At 38.7% G+C, this 23,071-nt stretch overlaps 1 long non-coding RNA gene across 1 annotated transcript; it reads right to left on the reverse strand.

The window, feature by feature from the left end:
- Nucleotides 1-3,231: 3,231 nt before the first annotated feature.
- Nucleotides 3,232-22,225, reverse strand: LOC123784346 (uncharacterized). Its single transcript, XR_006777432.2, has 3 exons — nucleotides 22,062-22,225; nucleotides 14,246-14,383; nucleotides 3,232-9,276 (listed from the first exon to the last, which is right to left on the reverse strand). It is a non-coding gene; the product is annotated as an uncharacterized LOC123784346 (long non-coding RNA).
- Nucleotides 22,226-23,071: the final 846 nt, after the last annotated feature.

Here is a 23,071-nt window from a genome sequence, read left to right on the forward strand (position 1 = left end):
GGAAAGCCTGAGGGTGATGGGCAAACATCTGAGATGAGTCTGATGTTCACAGGTGCATTCTATGATCTCTGAACCATGAGTGAGTAGATGTTTTACTTAAAGGGCTAGGACCGGTGGAGACAGAACATAATTATCAGTTGCTTTTACTGAGTCATTTCATTCATCTATAGCTTAAAGTTGTAAGGTTGGAAAATTTCTGGAATTGGAGTAACCTATTGTCTGGATAGTCCACCTTGATAGACATGCTATTTTCCTGGTTGGCTGCTTCCAATTTACCTGATGGAGAAATGAAATTCCTTCAAGTGTTGACCTGATCCCTTGAAACCTGAGTTTCTAGGATAGAGCTTTAACTCTTCTAAGAGGTGGCACACTAGGTGGCCAAAGGAGGACTTGATCATTGAAAGTTTTGCTCCAGGGTTAGATGATTGACTTTAGCCAGTGTTGTTTCCTCAAGACATTAATGCTGGGAAGGAATTTCCTACCCCCTTCAAAGTCAGAAGCCTTGGTGTCTCTCTAGGTAGGGTCAAATAGACTAAGTGAATGTTAACCCAGATTTTAAAAACCCAGATTTTTAATTACAGGTGTGACTAGAACTGGGCAAACCATTTCTTTTCCCAAGGCTGTTTTTTCTACTATAAATATAGAAAAATGGAAAACAAGTCAATGGTAATCAAGAGTGTACTGCGCAGATTACTGCTTATCTCTAATCATCTGCAGGGTCATTCTACCAATATCATGTCAATATCATCCCACCATATTGGCCAGACAAAACAGGGCCCAGACTCCATTTGAATTCTTGAACACACATTTTTTTAGGGTTGGCCTTGGGGTTGTGCCCTTGCTTGGACCTGAGATTCTTATAAGACTAGATTCATTAAACATATCAGGATCTTGTCTAGACAAATGAACATGAGCCCTTGATCTAATGTACCTTGCTGGAGGAAGGACACCCATCTAATGGCATTCAGAGTTGCTAAGGGATGTCTGGGTGTCTGCCTTTCATTCAGTGCCCTTCCAGACCCAGACAAGGTTGTAGGTGCCCCGAATACCCAATAATTCATTTGCCAAAGAAACAAGAAGAGGTCATAGCACCTGGATGGTGTATCTTCTGTGACTTGGCCTAAGGGAATGGAGAAGATAGAAGAGGAGGTTAGGTACTCCTGCCTGAAGGGTAATGATTACTGTCAATGCACTGAAAACCAGATGTGGGGAAATCACAATCCGTATCATGTGGCCACAGCTTGAGACCCTGGCAGAGTCCAAGAATGGCTCAATGAGTGTGGCCACATAAGCTCAGGTCACAGTGGGAGGATGGCTTCCCTGAAGTGGGACTTGTGTGTAGCTGCTGCATAGATGGATAATGACACGAAGTGAAAAACGACTCTGGAGTGACCAGAGAGAAGGCATTTGACCAGGCACAGGAGCATCTCACAGACTCAGACAGCAGGGGTCCAGGAGGTGACTCTGCTGCCAAGTGGGCTGAAAGTGAGGCCCTGAGAACAGACAGGAGATACTGGGGGAGCCTAGATTCCAGTGGTGATGCTGCTGGGGTCCCAGCAAAGAGAGGACAGCTTTCTTTTACCATCAGGAATGATCTCTATTCTCTCCTCTCCCCATGTAAGGCCTTCTCATGTTATCAGCAAAGGGAAATGTTGTCTTATCATTTTTAATGATAAAAATTGTGTCTAATTTAAGTTAGTTAGTTATTTGTCTTATTGGTACACTTGGTTTATAAACAGAATTCCCCCCCCTCACCGACCCCCACACAATAGTACTAGTTGCTTCTCCTTATTTTCATCTTTGTACCCAGAGACTCATTTTAGGCAAGACCTCAATTTGTATTAAAGAATGCCAATTTCTGACTTCTTTGCCAAAGGAAATCTTGCCAAATGGAGATCAGTTTTGAAAAACCAAAGATAAATGTATGCATCTTAAAGGTTTAATTGTATTATTTCCCTCTTTATACTTTGATTACTTTGACAGATGGGGCCTTCACAATATACCCGTTGTTCAGCTGGAAACCCCAGGAAGCTGTAACCTGAACCCCTTGTCCTGAGGCCACTCAAAGGCATCTCCATCCAATGGTGTTTGTGGACCCCAGCGGAGGGGTGGGTAAAGAGTTATTAAGCCACTTGAAATTGCTTTTAGTGCATTGAAAAGTGGTCAGGCCATTTCAGGCCATAGCAGTGTGGCAGAGTGCCCAACTGCCTACGTCAAGCAGTGTTTATAAATTAGAAATTACCAGCCATTTGGTTCCTTGCTGATCAGTCAGAGTCCTGGAAGATATGCCGACGTGCCTGGGGCAGAGTTGTTACTGGACCAAACAAAGCATAGCTCTTGGTTAATCAGTCATGATTTGTCTATCTGGCGGTGTTATTGGAAGAGACTTGAAAGTGTATGTCTCTTCAATTGCAGTGCTATGTGGCTAATTATTCCAACTAAAAGCACCCATGAAAATAGTTGTTTGAAAGTTCTGTTGCCAAGCGCAGAAACTGACAATAAAATTCAAAGCCAAAGATGGTCCCATATGATTATCTCTAGATATATTTCACTTATTTAGTCAAAAAAGACTTGTTGAGCACCTGTTAATGTGTCAGATATGAAACATGACTGGATTAGCCCCACCCCCTCATATTTTTATTGAATCATTGTAAGTACCTGAAACTATTTTAAGCCCCTAATGTATATTAACAGATTTAATCTTCACAACAACACTGGGAGGAAGGTATGGCTAATGATCCCGTCTCACAGTTGTAAAAACTGAGGCTCAGAGAGTTAAGCAAGTTTTCCAGGGGCTCTGCAGCCAGCAGACCGTGGAGCTCTGACGTGAATGCAGCAGACAGACTCTGGTGATCATTCTTGCTTTTTGTTTTTTTATGTGTCTTGACGGCATGTCCACTGGTGGTGAACCCAGGCTCTGGACCACCTCTGGATTTGCTTAGAGTTTTTGAGACGTTTCCATGACCAGGTCCAGAAAATCTCTAGCCTGTTCCTCTTTAGGAAGGCTGGAGCAACCCCCAGCCTGGGGTCACTGTTGTTGACCAGCTGCCTCCCATCCCCAGTCCAGCCTAGCATCCTCTGAATGTGCTCCACACCCACAACCTCTCTGAGCACAGAATGTTGTCCCTGAGCTCAGGCCACCCTTCTCAGCTTTTCCCTCATTCCTCGCCATCTTGACAACCAATCCTGCCATGACTTTCCTATCCACTACACAGACCACTGCAGGTAGCAGGTCACAGCCACTGCCGTGCGGTAAACAGATACTGGGAAGAGTAAAGTGAAGGGAAGAGAAAATACTTTGATCAAAGGGCCAATGGTTAGAAAGAAACAATACAGCAGACTTTAAATTAAATGTGTCAGATTGAACACAGATGCGTATCTCCCCAAAGCCCCCACATGACAAGAACAAAGAGAAGAGGAGCAGACAAAAAAGCAGATGAGTCATGCCTAAGTGGTAACTCACATAGATTTGAGCTTTCTGGGAATTTAGATTTGAGAATTCTGAGAATTTCTGGGAACGCCTGATGGAGAGAAGCCAACAGACCACAGACCCCTGAAAAGATTCAGGGACTGGAGGCACCAGGCAGCACAGAAGAAGGAAGAGATGGGAAGGCAGCTGACCCCAGATGCATTAACTGAAACACTCTAAGGGATGGAATCCCCAGACGCCTTTTGTCATTCACATGACTGGTCAGCCGCCCCTCCCTCGCTCTGAACGAAACTGACAAGGTTGTCATCAAGAGTCCGGTCAAAATGAAGCTCCGACTGGTGGACACCAGACACACTGGCCCTGCCGGAGAAGCCGCCATGGAAAGAACGTATTAGGTAACCATTTGCATCCTAAATGGTGAGACACCTGGGCCACCCCTTGCCTTGGAGGTCCCAGATTGCAGGCTGCCAGAATTGTATTCTACTTGGACGGAGAATGGAAAACCAGCTTTAGAAGAATTTACTAGCCTGAGAGAAAACACTTTTAATGCATATGCTTTGTCCCCATAGTTTATTCTCAATGCTCTCGAACCTGACTGTGAAATGGAGTGATAGCCAGTGATTAGAGAAGCTGCTATGATTAACTATGGAACACAAAACAGGAAACAACAACAACAAAAAAGAACTTAGAAGAGACAAGAAAAATGGGGGGAAAAACCTTAAAATTTTTAATTAATATAATCAAATAGCTGAGAAAAGAAATTGCATTTTGAAAACAAGAATGAGGGGCGCCTGGGTGGCACAGCAGTTAAGCGTCTGCCTTCGGCTCAGGGCGTGATCCCGGCGTGATGGGATCGAGCCCCACATCAGGCTCTTCCGCTATGAGCCTGCTTCTTCCTCTCCCACTCCCCCTGCTTGTGTTCCCTCTCTCGCTGGCTGTCTCTATCCTGTCGAATAAATAAATAAAATATTTAAAAAAAAAAAAGAAAACAAGAATGAAGATAATTTAGGACATCCCCTGACTGGGAGAATAAACAGAAAAAAGAAATTGGAAACAGGAGAGAAAAGGTAAGGAAATTAGAAAATCAAGTCAAACTATCCCTGGACAGGTAATAGGAGCTCTGGAAATTGAGAAAATAGAAAATGGAAGGTAGGGCATAGTAAGATTTCTTTACTGTTATAAAGGAAAAACCTCATAGAACTCCACATATGAATTCTAAAATAGCTCCTGCAGAGTGAGGACTTGATAAATGTTTGGAGCACAAATTCTAAAGAATCCATTTGCATACAGAGCAATGAATGAAAAGGACCCTCATCAGGAAAGCCTGAGATAAGAGTATCTTAAAAACTTGCAGAAAAGGATCAGCATCAAAATAGTTTTGAGCTTTCCTGTAGCCGCCCCCCCCACAAGCTAGAATTCAATGGAGCAAAACCTTCACGATTTTAAGGGAAAACGATTTACAACATGGAATTCTACACCAAGCCAAATTATCAATCAAGTATGAGGTTAGAATAGACCCATGCGGGCATGCAACAAACTTTCTAAATAATTATCCATGTCCCCCGTCCTCCACATACACACGTACACACACCAGACACACTCACTTTTTTGGGAGGATACTGGCATATGTGTTTCAAATCAAGGACAAAAATCAAGAAAGACAAATGAATGAGAAACTAAGGTTCAATGTGGGAGAGAAGCTAAGGGAATTCCCAAGATGAAGATGAAGGAAAGTCCCAGGAAAGTAAGTGTACCAACCCTAATAGAGCAATCCATTCAGTTCAGAATAGGAACACAGAGGGTTCCAGGAGGGGTTTCCTCAAGAAAGCCATAAAACCAGTACGCCTGACTGCATTTATAGGGTATAGAGTTCAATCAGACAGATTATGGATACATTAATGACAGACACAAGCAAAGAAACGAACCAATGACTAAATCAAGGAAAAACTAAACACTGTACAAGAAAGGAAATGGAACCATGTTGTTTACAAGACTCGACGTGAACAAAAATTCATCTTCAACATAGTAAAACAAACACTAAATATTGATTTTCAGAAGTATCATAGAACTATGATGGAAAGATGGGGGGAAAAGAAATATATATGTTGGCATTGACATAAAAGTACTAAATCCTAGGCTTTTTTAGAAGGCATGAAATAGATAATTTATGAATTTGAAAAAGAAAGTCTAGAAGTAGGCAATATAAGCAAATAGCATAGAAATATGGAAGTCAATGGCCAAAGAGACAAGCAGAGCAATAGAAGTCATCACTCTGAAGCATCGACCTTGAAGGTAGGAAGTATGAAACTGTTCTTTGTGGTTGAGAGAATTAAAACAATTTTCTTTTTAAACTAAGTACATATATTTAGATGGAAGTAAAAGATTAAAAAGAAAGTGAGAGAAACAAAGGACAAGGGGGAAAGTGAAGCAAAGAAAAATTAGGGAGGAAGGGTAGTAGAAGAAGGAAGAGGAAGGACAGGAAGGAACTATCGTTAGAAAAGTTCTCAATACACTGGTACTGAGTGCTTTGGATTTTCAAAGCCTGGAGGGATGAGACACCAAGGCAATGGGGAGATCTCACAAAGGAGGAAGAACTGAAAGTACAGATATGATTTAGGCAAGCAGCGAGGATGGTAGAGGGAGGGTTTCTGTATCCAGAAGGCACAGAGTGAGACAGTCACTGAAGCAAAATGTAGTTGCATTCAAGGCTTCCCATAGCCCCTAGAATAACGCCTCCATATGAAGTGAAAACACATCCCCCAAGATTTGGGAAGTATTTGAGAGATGGTGTAGAGGAGTTCCAGTTTTGGAACCATGCCCCATAGGGTTAATGAGGTTAAAACTGTCATCAGCAAGACCCCCACTGACCACCCCCTTCTGCACAGGAATAATAACCTAATTTTTTAGAGGCAAACAACAGGAAGAGCTCTGGGGTGGCCCAGACCAGTCTGAGCTCAACCACAGACTCACACCTGTGCCGATGGATCATGGAGTGTCCAACAGTTACCTCTACCTCATTATAATGTTAAAATCTTCATCTAAGGAGGAGCGCATAACACAAACTAGGATATATGTTTGGCATGTTTTCTGACTACGCCTGTGCAAACTTGTATGTCTGCCTCTACATGCAATGACAAAACTCTCCTTTCTGAATATTCACCCTAACCCTAAATAAAAGAAACCCACTCACTGTCACTGTGGCTTATAGTCACAGCTTTGGAAGTTATTCCCTGTGATCTCCTTATTTGCTGCAAATAAAGTCTCCTTTGTGTTACAACTCACCTGGTGCTTCTCTACCTAGAACTCACCAAGGAGCTAACTCATGTTAGTTTGGTTACATCTCTATGATGTTGAAAACTTCCTAGTTTAAAAAGAATAATAGATGGTATTCTTTTAAAGTAGATGCCACCCCACCCCACGGGCCAAAGGCTTGTGAACAGATGGTAACCATCTGCCAATTGAAGGGTGCCTCTTTCCCCAGTGAACACAGTACCATGCCAGAGCACTTGGGTTGGTGAGCAGACTGTGAGCGGAATTTCAATCCCCTTAAGCCCCCTTGGCTGAGGGATTCCAAGTCCCCACTTTCAGATTTCTGATACACATTCCTTAGCCTGAGGGCGGGGAGCAGGGGGGTTGGTTGGGGAGCAGGAATCAGAAACCATATCTAGTGAGTAAGTAGGCTGAAGAGGGTGATATGTCTGCCCTCCCTCTCCTTGCTATAGATTTCCAGGCACAACGCATTGTGGATCTGTAAGAGGGAATGAGGACTAACTAGGCATGAGTTGAGAATTTTGATTATTTCCCTGAACTAGATATCTTAGTTGATAAAATGAGATTATATTTGTAAATAAAAGTGACTAGATGAATTCTTATTATGTGAATACTCAAGATTTCATCTAAGAGGTGGGAAAAATGAGTTTTCAGATTAGGACTAAAAGGACACTGAACAAGAAATCAAAGTTGTTTTCTGTGTTCAACTGGTGCACTAAAATCATTATAAAATGATCTTATTGTGTTAATAGAGGTATATCCATCACCATCAACTAAAAGAACAATAGAAGAATGGGATATCCATCAATTACCATAACTGCTGGATATTATGCCTTAATATTTAAATATTGCCCTACATAATAGTACCGCAATTTTACTTACCTAAAGAGCAATTAAGAAGAGGCTGTAAAATTTAACATGATAAGTGGAGAAAATCAAATAATGGCAATGTTATCATATCACTTTGACAGACTTAACTTCATTTTGAGCGTACTCAATCTCATTTCACTAAAATCAGAAAAAGTTTGATTTGTACATCAGGATGTTTTGAATACATGCCTACGCAAATTTCTTAAAATATATGTAACATTTCAAAAATATCCCAGAGTGCTGTGAGTTTTGGAATTTCCCCCATCTTCTGACAAAGCTGCCTGAGCTTTTGTATGGTTTTGGTTTTTAAAAAACATCTTTATTGAGATACATACTATAAAATTCACATACTATAAAATTCACCAGGATAAATGGTTTTAATATATTCAGAGAGTTGTGTTACCACCACCACAATCTAAGTTTAAAACATTGTCATCACTCCTCCCCATAAATCCTTCATCCGTAGCAGCCCCTTTCCATTTCCCACCCCAACCCTTGCCAGCTGGAAGCACTCCGGTCTACATGCTGGAACCACGTTGCACGCTCCGGGCTTCCACATAAATGGAATCACACGCTATATGATCTCTGGTGATAGCCTTCTTCCGTTTAGCGTAATGTCATCAAGGTTTATCCCTGTTGTAGCATGTAGCAGTACGTCATTCCTTTAGCCTCCGAATAATATCCGGTTGTGTGGACATACCGTACTTTTATCAGAAGATGGACATTTAGGATATTTTCACTTTTTAACCATTATGAATAATGCTGCTATGAACATTCATGGACATGTTTTTGTGTGAATATAATGTTTTCTTTTCTCTTGAGTATATATCTAGAAGTAAAATTGCTGGGACATGGCAAAGTGAAACTTATTATCTCTATATTTCACTTTTGAGGAACTTCCAAACTATTTTCCAAAGTGGCTGCATCATTTTGTATTTCCACTTAACAACGTGGAGGGTTCCAATTTTTCCATATCCTTCCCAACATTCATTACTTCTCTTATTGTTTCCTCTTCTTCTTTCTTCTCTTTTTTCTTTTTCTTTTTCTTGTTTCTTATGGCCATTTTAGTGGGTAGGGAGTGGTGTCTCATCGTGGTTTTCATCTGGATTTCCTTAATGGATTATAATGTTGAGCATTTTTCCTGTGATTATTAGCCACTTGTATAGCTTCTTTGGAGAAATGTCTATTGAAATCCTTTTTAAATAGAATTTTGAAAAACCTATTTTTAAATTGGCTTATTTGTATTTTTTCTAATTTAGATGTAAGAGTTCTTTATACATTCCAAAAACCTGTCCCTAGTCAGATGTATGATTTGCAAATACTTTATCCCTTTCTTTGGGCTGGATTTTCAGTTTATTGATGGTATTTACAGCTCAAACCTTTTTAATTTTGATATAGTCCAACTTATCTGCTTTTTCTTTTATTGCTTATTCCTGAAGGGGTTCTTTTTATCAAAATCATTTAAAGATGCCCTCTAAGGAAAGGTATCTTCTAAGATAATAGTGACAACGATGATGATGATGATGAAATAAAGAAATTAGCTTCACGGGGCACTTGGGTGGCGCAGTCGTTAAGCGTCTTCTGCTCAGGGTGTGATCCCGGTGCTCTGGGATCAAGCCCTACATCGGGCTCCTCCGCTAGGAGCCTGCTTCTTCCTCTCCCACTCCCTCTGCTTGTGTTCCCTCTCTTGCTGGCTGTCTCTATCTCTGTCAAATAAATAAATAAAATCTTTAAAAAAAAGAAATTAATTTCAAAAAAGAAAAAGAAAGATACCTTAAATGACTAGCAGAAATTGCCCCTTAATACATCAGGAGACCTCTATTCCGGTCTCCTCGGCACTCCTATTTACTGGCGCAGTACAGTTACTCTTTCAGAGGATGTGCTCCTCTGCCTCTTCACAGAGGGGAAATAATAATATATGGACATAACACATCAGGCTCAATGAATATTTACTGACCTACCTATTATGTGTGAAGCACTCTGCTAATTCTGGACTTAGAAGAACAAGATGATGCTGGGGAGGTTGAATACTAAATAAGATGTAGTTCAGACCTTAGAGAAGCATAGAAGGTCTGATATCTCTAGTGTGATAGGAGTATGAAGAAAATGTTATTCAAGTTTGCTCATTTCATTTAAGGCATGTTTCCTCTACCCTTCCCACTTGGATAACACCACACCACCTTCACATTTCAGGTAATACATAATTTCTCTAGGAAGTCCTCGCCTCAAGGAAGGTACTCTCTTATGTGTTTTCTTAGCACCCATGTGTCACCTGTCATTTTGTCCTTACAGTAATCCAATTATAGTGATGTGGTGATCCAGTTTTAAAGATGAAGAAGTTGGTAACTACTATAGTTATGAACTGAGCAACTGTTATGTTCGGGGGGTATCCTATGTGCCCTACATGCATTCTATCATCAACTCACAATGTCATTATGAAGTAGTAGCCTTACTAACCTGATCTTAACATAAGGAGGCTGAGGATCTGATCCAGTAAGTAATTTCCCCAAATTTTACACAAGCAATGAGTTCTGGAGCCAGTATTTGAACCCAAGTCTGACTCAAAAGCCATGGATTTTGGTGTTCTTTACTATATTGCTGGCAGGTTTATAAGCAGGTAATGATTTTTTTTAAAAGGAGATGATGACCCTTTACACAATACATGAATTACATGGTTTCACCCACAAAGGATCTCCATATGATTGTTCAAGCTAATAAATTATATTTTATGTATAATCAATGTAACCGTTAAAGCTTCTCAGGATACTCATTGGGAAATCATAATAAGAATTGAGATGAGGGATCTCTTTTGGTTCACGTGTATTCTTCATGAATCCCAAATTAGAGGGCTTTACCATGCAACTCTTACCAACTTTTCTCAGAGGATTCACCTTTGAGAATTAAATATACAGAGGTTGCATATTGGCATAACACATCTCTAAGAAGATAGTGACTTTTATTATAAATAAGAGGCAAACATTAGGAAGAAGGAACATATCCCTGGATTTGGAATTAAACGGTCAAAAAAGATTTTATATTTAACTTATATTTATATTTGAAAATATAATGCATAAAGCAATACATAAAAACACAAAACATACTAAACAATATGAATCTGGGTATGAAATCTGGCATAAAAACAGACACATATATCAATGGAACAGAACAGAGAGCTCAGAAATAAAACTACACATATATGATTAATTAATTTACAACAAAGGAGCCAAGAAAATACAATAGAGAAAGAACATTCTCTTTAATAAATTGTGTTAGGAAAACTGGAGAGCCACATGCAAAAGAATGAAACTAGTCTACTATATTACAACTTGAACAAAAATTAACTCAAAATGGATTGAAGACTTGAATATAAGATCTGAAACCATAAAACTCCTAGAAGAAAACATAATCAGTAAGTTCCTTGACATTGGTCTTGGCAATGAGTTTTTGGATCTGACATCAAAAGCAAAAATAAACAAGTGGGACTACATCAGACTAAAAAGCTTCTGCACAGCAAAGGAAACCATCAATGAAATGAAAAGGCGACCTACTGAACAGGAGAAAATATTTGTAAATCATGTATCTGATAAGGGGTTATATCCAAAAGATATAAAGAATTCATATATCTCAATAGCAAAACGGTTGCATTTCTATATATGAACAATGAGACTGAAGAAAGAGAAATTAGGGAATCCATTCCATTTACAATAGCACCAAAAATCATACGTTATCTCGAAATTAACTTAAACAGAGATGTAAAGGATCTATATTCTAGAAACTACAAATCACTCTTGAAAGACATTGAAGAAGACACAAAAAGATGGAAAAATATTCCATGCTCATGGATTGGAAGAATTAACATAGTTAAAATGTCTATACTACCCAGAGCAATCTACACTTTCAATGCTATCCCGATCAAAATACTGAGGACATTTTTCAAAGAACTGGAACAAACAGCCCTTAAATTTGTATGGAACAAAAGGCCCCGTATCACCAAGGAATTGTTGAAAAGGAAAAACAAAGCTGGGGGCATCACATTGCTGGATTTCAAGCTGTACTACAAAGCTGTGATCACAAAGACAGCATGGTACTGGCACAAAAACAGACACATAGACCAATAGAACAGAATAGAGACCCCAGAAATGGACCCTCAGCTCTTTGGGCAACTAATCTTTGACAAAGCAGGAAAAAACATCCAGTGGAAAAAAGACAGCCTCTTCAATAAATGGTGCTGGATAAATTGGACAGTTATATGCAAAAGAATGAAACTTGACCACACTCTCACACCATACACAAAGATAAACTCCAAATGGATGAAAGACCTCGATGTGAGACAGGAATCCATCAAAATCCTAGAGGAGAACATAGGCAAAGGCAACAAGCTCTTTGACATTGGCCGCAGCAACTTTTTTCATGACACGTCTCCAAAGGCAAGAGAAACAAACAAACAAAAATGAACTTGTGGGACTTCATCAAGATAAAAAGCTTCTGCACAGCCTAGTAAACAATCAATAGCAAAACAAACAAAACAATCCAGTTTAAAAATGGGCAAAAGATCTGAATAGATATTTTTCTGAAGAAGACATATCGATGACCAACAGGTACACGAAAAGATGCTCAACATCTCTAATCATCAGGGCCATGCAAATCAGAACTACTAGGAAATATTTCCTCACACCGGTTAGATTAGCTATTATCAAAAATACAGAAAATCACAAGTGTTGGTAAAGATATGGAGAAAAAGGAACCCTTGAGCACCGTTGGTGGGAATGTAAATTGGTGCAGCCATTATGAAAACAGTAGGGAAGTTCCTCAAAAAATTGAAAATGAAGCTACCGTATGATCCAGCAATTCCACTTCTGGATATTTACCCAAAGAAAGCAAAACACTAACTCTAAAAAATATAAGTAATCCCAAGTTCATTGCAGTTTTTTTTGGCAATAGCCGAGCTATTGATCAGAACAACCTAAGTGTCCATTGTTGGATGAGTGGATAAAGAATACATATATATATATCTATATATCAATATAGAACAGAATACTATTCATCTAAAAAAAATTTAATTTTGCCATTTGAGACAACATGGATGAACAGTGAGGACATTATTCTAAATGAAATAAGTCAGACAGAGAAAGGCAAAGACCATATGACCTCACTGATATGTGGAATCTAAAACAAATAAACCAAACTCCTAGATACAGAGAAGAGTTTGGTGGTGCCAGAGGTGGCAGTTGGGGGACAGGCAAGTGGGGTGAAGAGGACCAAAGATACAAACTTCCAGTTATAAAATAAATAAGTCCTGAAGATGTAATGTAGAACATGGTGACTACAGTTAATAATACTCCACTGCATAATTGAAAGTTGGTAAAAGTAAGTCTTAAGAGCTATCACAAGAAAAAAAATGTCGTAACTGAGTATGGTAACAGATTTTAACTAGACTTTTTGTGGTGATCATTTTGCAATATATACAATTATCAAATCATCATATTGTACGTTTGAAACCGATATAATGCTACATGCCAGTTATAGCTCAACGATAAAAAGGAATATGAACGTGATTGCATCGATGTCGTCACAAGAAAGCAGCATGCTGTATTTATGAGTCTGCCCACTCAAGAGCAGACTATGAATGCCATGTTATTTCAGTTGTGAAGTATTATTTTGGCATGTGATAACGACGAGAAAAATCATCAACAGGCAGTAAGAAAAGCCAATCGTTTTTGCAGGTCTAATATGTCCTAGGGCAGAGCACACACCATCTTATGTAAAGTTCATGGTGAGTCTGCAGGGCAAGGGCTGCCGCCCATCTTTTACAGATTAAGTAACCGAGGCTCAGAGGAATCATCTAAGTGGCTCCAGTTTCAGAGCAAGAGTCAAGTGTAAATCACACTCCATCACCCATGCTTTTTCTACTAGACTGTTTCCAGTATCAAAATTTCTGGCCTCCAGCCCTTCACTTAAAACACTGGTGCAAGCTGCCTCTGGATAGGATGTAATGTGTTAAGACACTGAATGCTTATTTGGAGATTTCAGTCCTCTTCAGTAAGAATCAATTTGTCAAGAACCGGAAAGAACTGAAAGGCGTCATTTTTGGATGATCCTGGCATAATCACCAAAAGTGGGCCCTGCTTGAACAGTAAGAATTGCCACAATAGTAAAACACTCTTGTTCTGATGGTCCATGTTTCTTTGGGATAATATTCCACCCTGCATTTATTAAGAAGTCGTGTGACACCTCTTGTGACCTCTGACACCAGCTGTGACCTTTCTGTGGACTGTTCAGAGAGCACTTGCTGACCTTAATCATTTCTACTGTATCATTCCATGTTCTACGGTTCTTCAACAAAACAAGATAGTGTGTGTCCTTTGTAAAAGCCTAAGAAATCAAACTAGCATATTATTAACTTTGTCCTCAAAGAATTTACACGGTTTTGCGTATGATGACAAGAAGCCAAACATAGTTTGCAAAGTTTCCTGTAAGAATCTGCAGAAAAACTGAAATCTGGGAGTAATTTGGAAGCCAAGTTTGTGGCCGTAAATGTAATATGTCACTCGATGGGAACTGAACACCTTTCCCAGGAGAGTCCTAAACAGAAACTTGGGATGCCCAGAGGCCAGCCAGAGACTATTCTGAGTTTGATGTTTCCTAAAGCCCACCCAGATGAATCCCAGCCATTACCTCACTGTCTCTTGGGACGTCCGCATTTTGGTACATTCCTCAGAAAACACCAACGTGTCCTTGTTTTCCTGCTTTATCTGTTTCTTGCTGTGGTCCTTGTAACGTGTGTGTCCTCATACTGCAGCATCACATGAGGTTCTGAAATCAGATCATCCTTGTCTTTCTCCATAGCACCTCCTCTGCTCAACTCCACCCTCCCCTAGCTGTCCAGACCCACTCTATTGGTCGGTGGGAAGAAATTAATCTGCGAGGACAAAGGCCAACCAAAATCTCAGCAGTCCTGAAAGATATCTGTCAGTGCCCCCCCCCCCCCCGTGTGACCCATGTGCTGAGCCTTCACACTTACACACATACACACATACTCACTCATTACTAGATGCATGTAATTGGGGAGGGTGGGACTTTGGGTGAAGAGGCCACACTGTTTAGCTGAGGCCAACTCTGAAGAGGCTGCCGGCTGGAGGCTCCATGCTGACCATCTGCCCCACAGCTGGGCTACATGTCCTTTCCCGAAAGGGAATAAGATGGTGCATCTGGGAGACTGCCATACTTGCCACACCACCCCGCAAAATATGTTCTTCCTTACCACGCACAAATTGATGCCTACTGAAATTTCACCTTCCAGTTACTAATTTTAATGCAAGTTCTCCTGAGAAGTATCCCTTTAAGCTGATACTCTCTGTCGATTTCTTGGTGAACCAACTCCTTCCCTTCCCAGGAGAAGATTTCAAAAGGACCAAGAACGCAGGACAGAATTGAAGAGCGCGGTGCAGTGAAGGGCAGCAAGGCATAAACCAATGCAGTGATTTTATGTCAGGCCAGCTCCTTGTTTTCCAGATGGGGAGACCAAGGCCCCAACAAGTGACGTGTCCTCGGCAGGGCCCTCCAACTGGTGAGGCCAGAACTGAGCCTCCTCCTCCAAGCTCTTCCTCTTACCTCCCTTCACCCAAGCACATCGAGGCTTTTAAGGAAGTTTGCCAATGAGACAGAGTATTTCTCTTTAATGTTCAAAACAGTACCTGCACCCTGAAAGAATCATTTTTGGGGGCTTCGCTTGTAAACAGACTAGAGCTATGGTGCCAGGGGCGTGAACTCATTGCTATGCGTGCATAGACTGCGAGGAATAATGGTTTACTAGTGTGGGAAAAACACAAAACAAGCACTCTCCAACCTCTCTAAATCTTCTTTCTTCATTGCTCAGGTGGGAATAATGAATCCTGCTTGCTTATTTCCCAGTATGGCTATGAAATTTTAAGAAGAGCTAGTGAGTATACAGTCTATTCTTCTTTAACAAGAGGCAGGCACTTTATTTTAGAAATCCTTTTAAACCCAGTAATAATTAAAATATTGAAGAATCAGGATGGTCTGGGTTCTAAACAATCTGTATAAAGTCTAGCTCTAAATTCTGATCTAGCTGTACCATCGGTATCTACTGAGTGAAAACCAGACTTACTTTCAGGGTGAAGATCATTTCCCCAATCCCCTTCCCCACCCTGACCCCACCTATAACCTCACTGATATGACATTTGATGGAATATGTTTGTCTTATTGAAGTCTGCTGGACTTAGAAATTACTTTGGACTATTGTGCGGCTATGTTTTGTGTTTGCCTATGGGATTTATTTTATTAAGGGCAATGCCTATCTATTGGACTCATAATAAATGATGTTCCTTCCAGGGTTGTCGATCCCATTTTCGACTGAGCATTTGATATGCTTCAGATACTTATAGGTTTAAAATGATTTTTAGCACATACACATTTAGAACAGAAGAGATGCTCTAATAAAGGCATCGATGAAGGCAAAATTAACAACAATGACAACAAAACAGCAGGTTGTATGTAAAGCAGGTGACAAAGAGAACTGACACCGAAATAACTCATGGCCCAGGCATCTTAGGAGAAGCCCTGATTATCGGCCCTAGATGTTGATCCTTCTGTAATTATGGAGCTCAGTGACCTGAGAAAGAATTGGCAGCGAGCAAGCTTACCTCGGCCATGCTTCCTACCTCTGTGCTCATGCTAGCTGGGGGCCCTGGGCTGGTTTAAATTCTAGCAAGAATCTCATACCAATGCAAATATTTACATAATACAGGGTATTTATCTTGGCTTCAAAGAAATGTAAGCATCTTTCAAAGTTCACAGGACTTTAAAGACATGTTTAGACTTGAGGTGTTGGCCTGTTGATGTACTTACGGCAATTCAGGATTTTTTTGTTTTTTGTTTTTGATAATAGTGATTCCCCACCCTTAACAGATCATTTATTCTTCTACATTTATTAAATAGGAAGTAGGGTAGGGAGGATGACTCGACGTCCAAGTCTGGTTTTATGCATCCTTTAATCGCAGCAGTGTAGTGCCAAGGGCTGATCTGCAAGGAGTTATTATAATCACGCTATCCTTCTCGTACAAAAAGTGATGCTAATGACCTGCTGGGAATAGGGCCTAATGGTGACTTGCTGATTCCAGGGTGCTGGATTCTTCTACTCTCCCCTGACCTCTCAATGAGAGCCATGAAAGAAGTGAAGGCCAGGGTGTGGCCACAGAGAGAAAGTATACTGCTCTGGCCTCACTAACACAGTGCCCAAAGCAAGTGAGTCAAACAGGTTAGAGAAATAATTCCTTTTTCCATTCCCGAGTTACATAGATTTGTAAAAGTTACCTATGGACTTCGTGCCAAATTAGATAAACAATACAGAATAGAGAGCTAGTTCCTCACTACTGAGAGATGAAAAGTCTCAAATTGGGGGGAGAGAGGGAATCCAGTTTAAAAGAAATAATTTCCAAACTTCTGAAATTTGTAAAAATTGAGTGAATGTGGTATTGAATGTGTAGGCATAATTGTTTTGACCCTCAGTGAAGTCCGATTCTAAAATTTTATGATTGTAAAGCATATTCTATGTATTATCTTTCCTTAGAAAGACATACTTTCAGGGCGCCTAGGTGGCTCAGTAGGTTAAGTGTCTGCCTTCGGCTCAGGGCGTGATCCCAGATTCCTGGGATCAAGCCCCACATTGGGCTCCAGCCCCATATCGGGCTCCCTGCTCAGCAGTGAGTCTTCTTCTCCCTCTCCCTCTGTCTGCCGCTCTACCTACTTGTGCTCTCTCTCTCTCTCTGTCAAATAAATAAATAAATAAAAGATCTTTTAAAAAATCATTTATAAAAAAAGAAAGAAAGATATAGTTTCTCTCTGATTTCTATAGAACTTTCTTTTAGGTAGAAAAGACGTTTTCTTCCTTTTAGATACATGCAGTCATCTATCATTCATGCCCTCATGAGACGTTATCAAGCAGGACATTGCTGGTATGTGGAAATAAAGAAGTTGTAACTGTTTCTTATCCTCAAGGAACTTACAAGGTAGACAAGGATGGGTCATTAATTAATTCATCAATATGACTTACTGAAAGTTTAACAAATAGAAGTACAGCCTCTACTTTTACTGCTACACCGAGATGAGACATCACAAAGAGCTATGAAGAATTAAGCTCAGTGGTCATTCCCAGCACCGACTAAACACATTTCTTTTCAGAGTGAGGACGTATTTCCATGATGCATGTGTTTTATGAATGTAGCTTATCACTACATAAGGTTCCTTGACATCTATAAATGTTCAAAAATAAGGATCAGCACCACAATAAAAAGTATAATTTTCTTTTCTGGCAGAGTATATACTACACTCAGTAGAGCATAGAATGGCTTGTCATTTAAAAAATATGTAAGTCACGTTGACAGGAACTGAAAACAAAATGTCTTGGTCATTTTTAAGTCATAGAAGTGCCAAAGTACATGCTGAACAAATCCTGGGTTTTTCTTTTTTGGGTTTGTTTTTTTTTCTTTTTGTAGTTGCATAATTTAAATGGTTCTTAATTTTAAAATATATTTTTCACCAAGACATTTAATGTTAAAAAGTGGCTCTTCAGCATGCAAGAGGCCGTAAATACTTTTCATAAGAATTTTTGTTATAAAGTAGCATCCATTTCAAACATTGTTATTTATACAAAAGGTCCTAATGGATTTAATAGTTTATCAGATCAATAATCAATGTTCTTAAAAGTCACTTAATTCAAATTTATGTAATTTGCATTATGAAAAGATCTTATGTACATATCTACATCATAACTCCTAGTGATTTTTTCATAACTATTGTCATCTTATGCACTATTATGATGGAAATATTTTTTAAGAACAACACTGCTAGAATATCAAATTGCCTAAACAAGTACACTGGAAGTCATCAAAAGCTGTGGCAATGCCACTGATAGAAATATATTCGGTTGAGTCTCCTTTCTTATAATTTTCTTAATTATGAACTATAATGGATCAACAATTGTGTGAAGAGAACAAGAAAATTCAAAGAAAACCATAAAAGAGTTCACAATAAAATATTTGTAGTGTCTTAGGTGTCTGTCAAAACAACCCATATGGTCTCTTGTTAGTTATTATACAGATAAGAGGAAATAAAAGCTACCATGGCAACCCAAATTTCTTTTTAGAATCTATACAGATGAGTCGGCTCTTTGTTTTTCAATATTTATAGAGTCAACTACCACCTATCCCAGTTTTATAAAACTGGTACCAGTTCAATACCACACACACATCAAGGGTCTTTGAAAATATGTATTCACTTATATGTGGCATCTTAAAAACGAAACAAAGAAACAAAACAGAAGCAGACCCATAAATAGAGAGAACAAACTGGTAGTCACCAGAAGGGATGGGAGGTGGGGGATGGGAAACATAGGTAAGGGGGATTAAGAGATACAAACTTCCAGTTATAAAATAGGTAAGTCACAGAAATAAAAAGTAAAGCGTAGGGAATATAGTGAATAAAACTGCAACAATGTTGCATGCTGACAGATGATAATTACACTTAACTGTGGTGAGCATGGCATAATGCATAGAATTATAGTATTACCATGCTGTCCATGTGAAACTAATGGAACACTGTAGGTCAGCTATACTTGAATAAAAAAAACAAAAGACCACAGACACAAGAACACAAGAACTGATTAGATCTGTGCCCAAATCTCCAATTTATTCCTCTTCAGATTATGTGCTGTTCTTTGGGTTTTGAGAGCAGCAAATATCAAAACCTACTTCTTTTCCAGGTCCATCTTTGAGATGCATTTTTACTTCTCTGCGTTTTTCACCTAATTATTATTCTTTTTCCCCCAAACAAACCCAAGGGCAATCTGATACAGTTAGCCTCTTTGAGTTTCCCATAACCAAAACATTGTTGATATTTGTCCCAGGCTATAATAAATGTGTGCTCTGCTCTGCCTACTCCCACCCTACCCACAGGGAACCCCTGACAAGCAACTCTCAACCTTCAGAAATCTCTGATTTGGGGTTTCAGTATCTTTAAGGATTATATTGAACTTGGAATTCTTTATCTGGCTTTTCCTACTCTTCAAAAACAATCTCCAGTGAAGTATATCACACACCAAAAAGAACAAAATGTAAAAAATTTCTATTTTTTAATGACTTTCTTTTAACCTACCCTAACTTCACCCCCAGACCAAACTTTGTAATTGATGGCCTTCTTAGAAATGTTATATTATCAGTTCCTTCTCCCTTTCATTTACTTCTCCCTTTTTATTCCTTCAAGAGCCCTGTAAATCATATGATTAACTTGCAAACCAAGGCTGGTTGATGTGAGTGAAAGAAATCTAATTGGAATACAATCGCCCCCCTACTGCTTTTAACATTTTTTGTGTGCATCTAAATGTGATCTGAATTTCAGATATGGTTTTCTATTTGACATTTATTTTCCTCCAGCATATATGTGCTACATCTTTACCTAAATTGGGTTGTTATCTTTTTCTGCCCTTTTGAACTTAACACTATAAATTAACCATCATCCTGCTTAAATAAATTCCTTTGCAGATTTTATGTATATAGAGGATATTTCAATCTCATTCAAGAATAAAAATTGAGTTATTATGTCCCATAGTGTAATTTATTCATCTTTGAGAATAAAAACTGATGGTACAGTATCAGGAGGATTTTATTGTTGATTTTAGAAATAATATTTCCATGTGCTTTCTTCACTTAAGGAAATACATCAGTCATTATATCAGTAAAATAAAAAATTAGTTGTATCTGAGAGAACAAAAATCTGATATTTAAAATATGTTGTTCATTTAAAAATAAAAGTAAAGAGATACTTTGGCAAAATAACAGTGAGTTTGGGTCATTCTTGAGACTGTTATTTTGACTAGACAGGTTTAGATATTCAATCTATGTGTTCTTCTGCAACTTCCATTATAAAATCAATTCTCCCATCCCAAAGTTAAATAATCATCTCTCTTATAATTAATAGATTCAAAATTAAAAACTCATTACTATTGAGTATTTTTATATTTAAGAAGTTAAAAGAAATCCTTATTCAAAGGAAGAAAAGAAGTATCTACCTTTAAGTCAATTATGATGCAGAAATATCCATGATACCTAGACTGCTTTTCAAGAAACAGCAGGGAATTTCAGTGAAATTAGCAAGAATTACAAAATACCTCACGTGCAAGGTGAGAAAGAGACAAAGTTGTGATTACATAAAGAACCATAGGGAAAATTGTTTTATCATATATAATCAGACAACCCATGGAATATTATTAATTTGTTTCTTTAACTGTGTAAAACTGAAAATTTGCTACTTCTTTTTGCTATTACAGTTTCTGCTTCCCCATTTTACTTTTGGAATTTATACTGATTCCGCTAATCTGGAAATCATGGCCAGGTTTGAGAGCTTAGGTACCAAAAGACCTTGAAATTTGTTTAGGGTTACCCAGGCAAGAGTAATTCTACTACCTGTGTGCACATTTCTGGTGCTTTACAAAACAGACGCTGAGAAACCATTACTTGGCCAATGAGGTAGATTTATGGTTTCTTAGGACTCTACCACATGGGAGCATGGGGCCTTTGTGGTTAAAGACATCTATATAACAATAAGGCAGTATCACAAAGCAGGAAACAGACCTTGGCTCTCTTCAATTTTGGGTTATTGGGGTTTGGAGAGGGAAACTTATGCCTCCTGCCAGACACAATTTTTAAACATTTATAACTTGGTCACCCGTTATCACTTTAAACCACTTTGCCCCTGAAGGGTGACACTTGTGTGGCAAGTCATATTTTATTATTAGGCAAAAACTTTTTTGAACAAGTGAAAACATTTGTCTTTAATGGTGATTAAATGCCTGACAAGTTAGAATCTTTACAGAGAATGAAATGAGCTAAGTGTAAAAACAGGCTTCTAACACTGCTTCCAAAAATAAAGAAATAACAAATGAATGAAGGAGATTAATGCACCAAGTATTTCCCATTCAGGGAACGCAAAAGTTCTCTAACGTAAGTTCAATCATTTCTTTAGGATTCCCTGCAAAATAACAGAACAAAGGTATCCCTCCAATTTAATATATGTAATCAGCACCATATTGATCATTGCTTTGCTTTTGTTTTTCTCTGGTTGTAGCTTGCTTTCATTGAGCATTTTTACCCTGGCAGAGTATCTACTCTACATATACTCTGTTTATTAATCAGTGCAACCTTTCTCTTCAGTTCAGGATAGGACTCATGAAATATTTTTAACTTGGTCTGTTATTGGATTAAATCTATTTGAATAGAAACAAAATAGCAATCAAACCTCTATGAGATCATATTTGCACGAATCACAAGATTCATTGTTTGGAGTAACTTTTGAGGTCATCTTCTAAGACTGCGAAACTTATCACTGGTTACAAAGAAAGAAGAAGAAGATAAAAGATATTCTAAGTTGTCAGTATTTGGGAGAGGAAATGAGAAAAGAATTCATGAAGCATACTCACGTTGAACGTGGATAGGCTTGAACCTCATGAGGAAGCATGGAGCCACTCTGGACATACTCTACATTTCTCTCCCTTTGCGATTCTTGGTCACATTAATTAAGTGAGCTTAATCTTACACTTTAATTGCTACCTTCCTAGTTTGCTTTGCAGCCAGAAAACCCTGACCTAGGAGTTTAAACATGTGTTGTTGTTGCTGCTGCTGCTGTTTGAGAAGTAGGAGTTCTGGCTTTGCCATTAGCTCCGGCTTTCATGCCAGAGAAGGTAATGGACCTAAATCTAATTATTTGTAAAGTTTGCTTAGATGGTTGGTGAATGATAAAGCAATATATACTAATTAGACATAAGCACAATGGCATGAGAAATGAGTTTTACAGACAAGCCAAAATTATGTCTGTGAATAGAATTTCAGAATTCTTTGGTGCTATTAAATTGGCAAAATGCATTGATTTAAGTTGAAGTTCTTTATTTTTCATGGAACCCCTCTAAAACTTTATTTCTTATAATACTTAGAAATTTCAGTGTGCTGTAATGATTTTTCTCTTCTACCAGGTTGTATCTTTCTTGAGGGCCAGATCCATGTCTGATCTATATTTTATTTCCATGCATCTAGAACTCTCCATTTAAGGTAACCATTCCAACATTTGTCGGGTGCAGAGCCCACGGGCAAGTATTATTTAGTCTTAAAACAGCCATGTTTTTTGAAGGATCTACCGCTTTTGTATTCTTTCTGAAATGAGTCCCATTAATTTAGGAATGAGAAGGTTGGTTCTACTACATGTCATTTGAAAGAAAGTAGAACCCTATGCCAATGTTCCTTAAATTCAGGTTCAAACAATGGATTGAGTTATTAGTGGAAAAAGTCTTGTAGGATTAAAGTCTTATTTTCTAGTATACCCAAAAGTAAATAAATAATGGTATTATTATTATTTTTTTCTTCAAGTGTTTGGAGATGAAGTTAAGAGAGTAGGATAGCTTAGGCACGATGGGCTTTTGTTTATCTGAATGTACAC

Source organism: Ursus americanus, chromosome 4 (assembly GCF_024610735.1).
Source record: "Ursus americanus isolate L20-20 chromosome 4, mUrsAme1.1.p, whole genome shotgun sequence".
Taxonomy (NCBI): Eukaryota; Metazoa; Chordata; class Mammalia; order Carnivora; family Ursidae; genus Ursus; species Ursus americanus.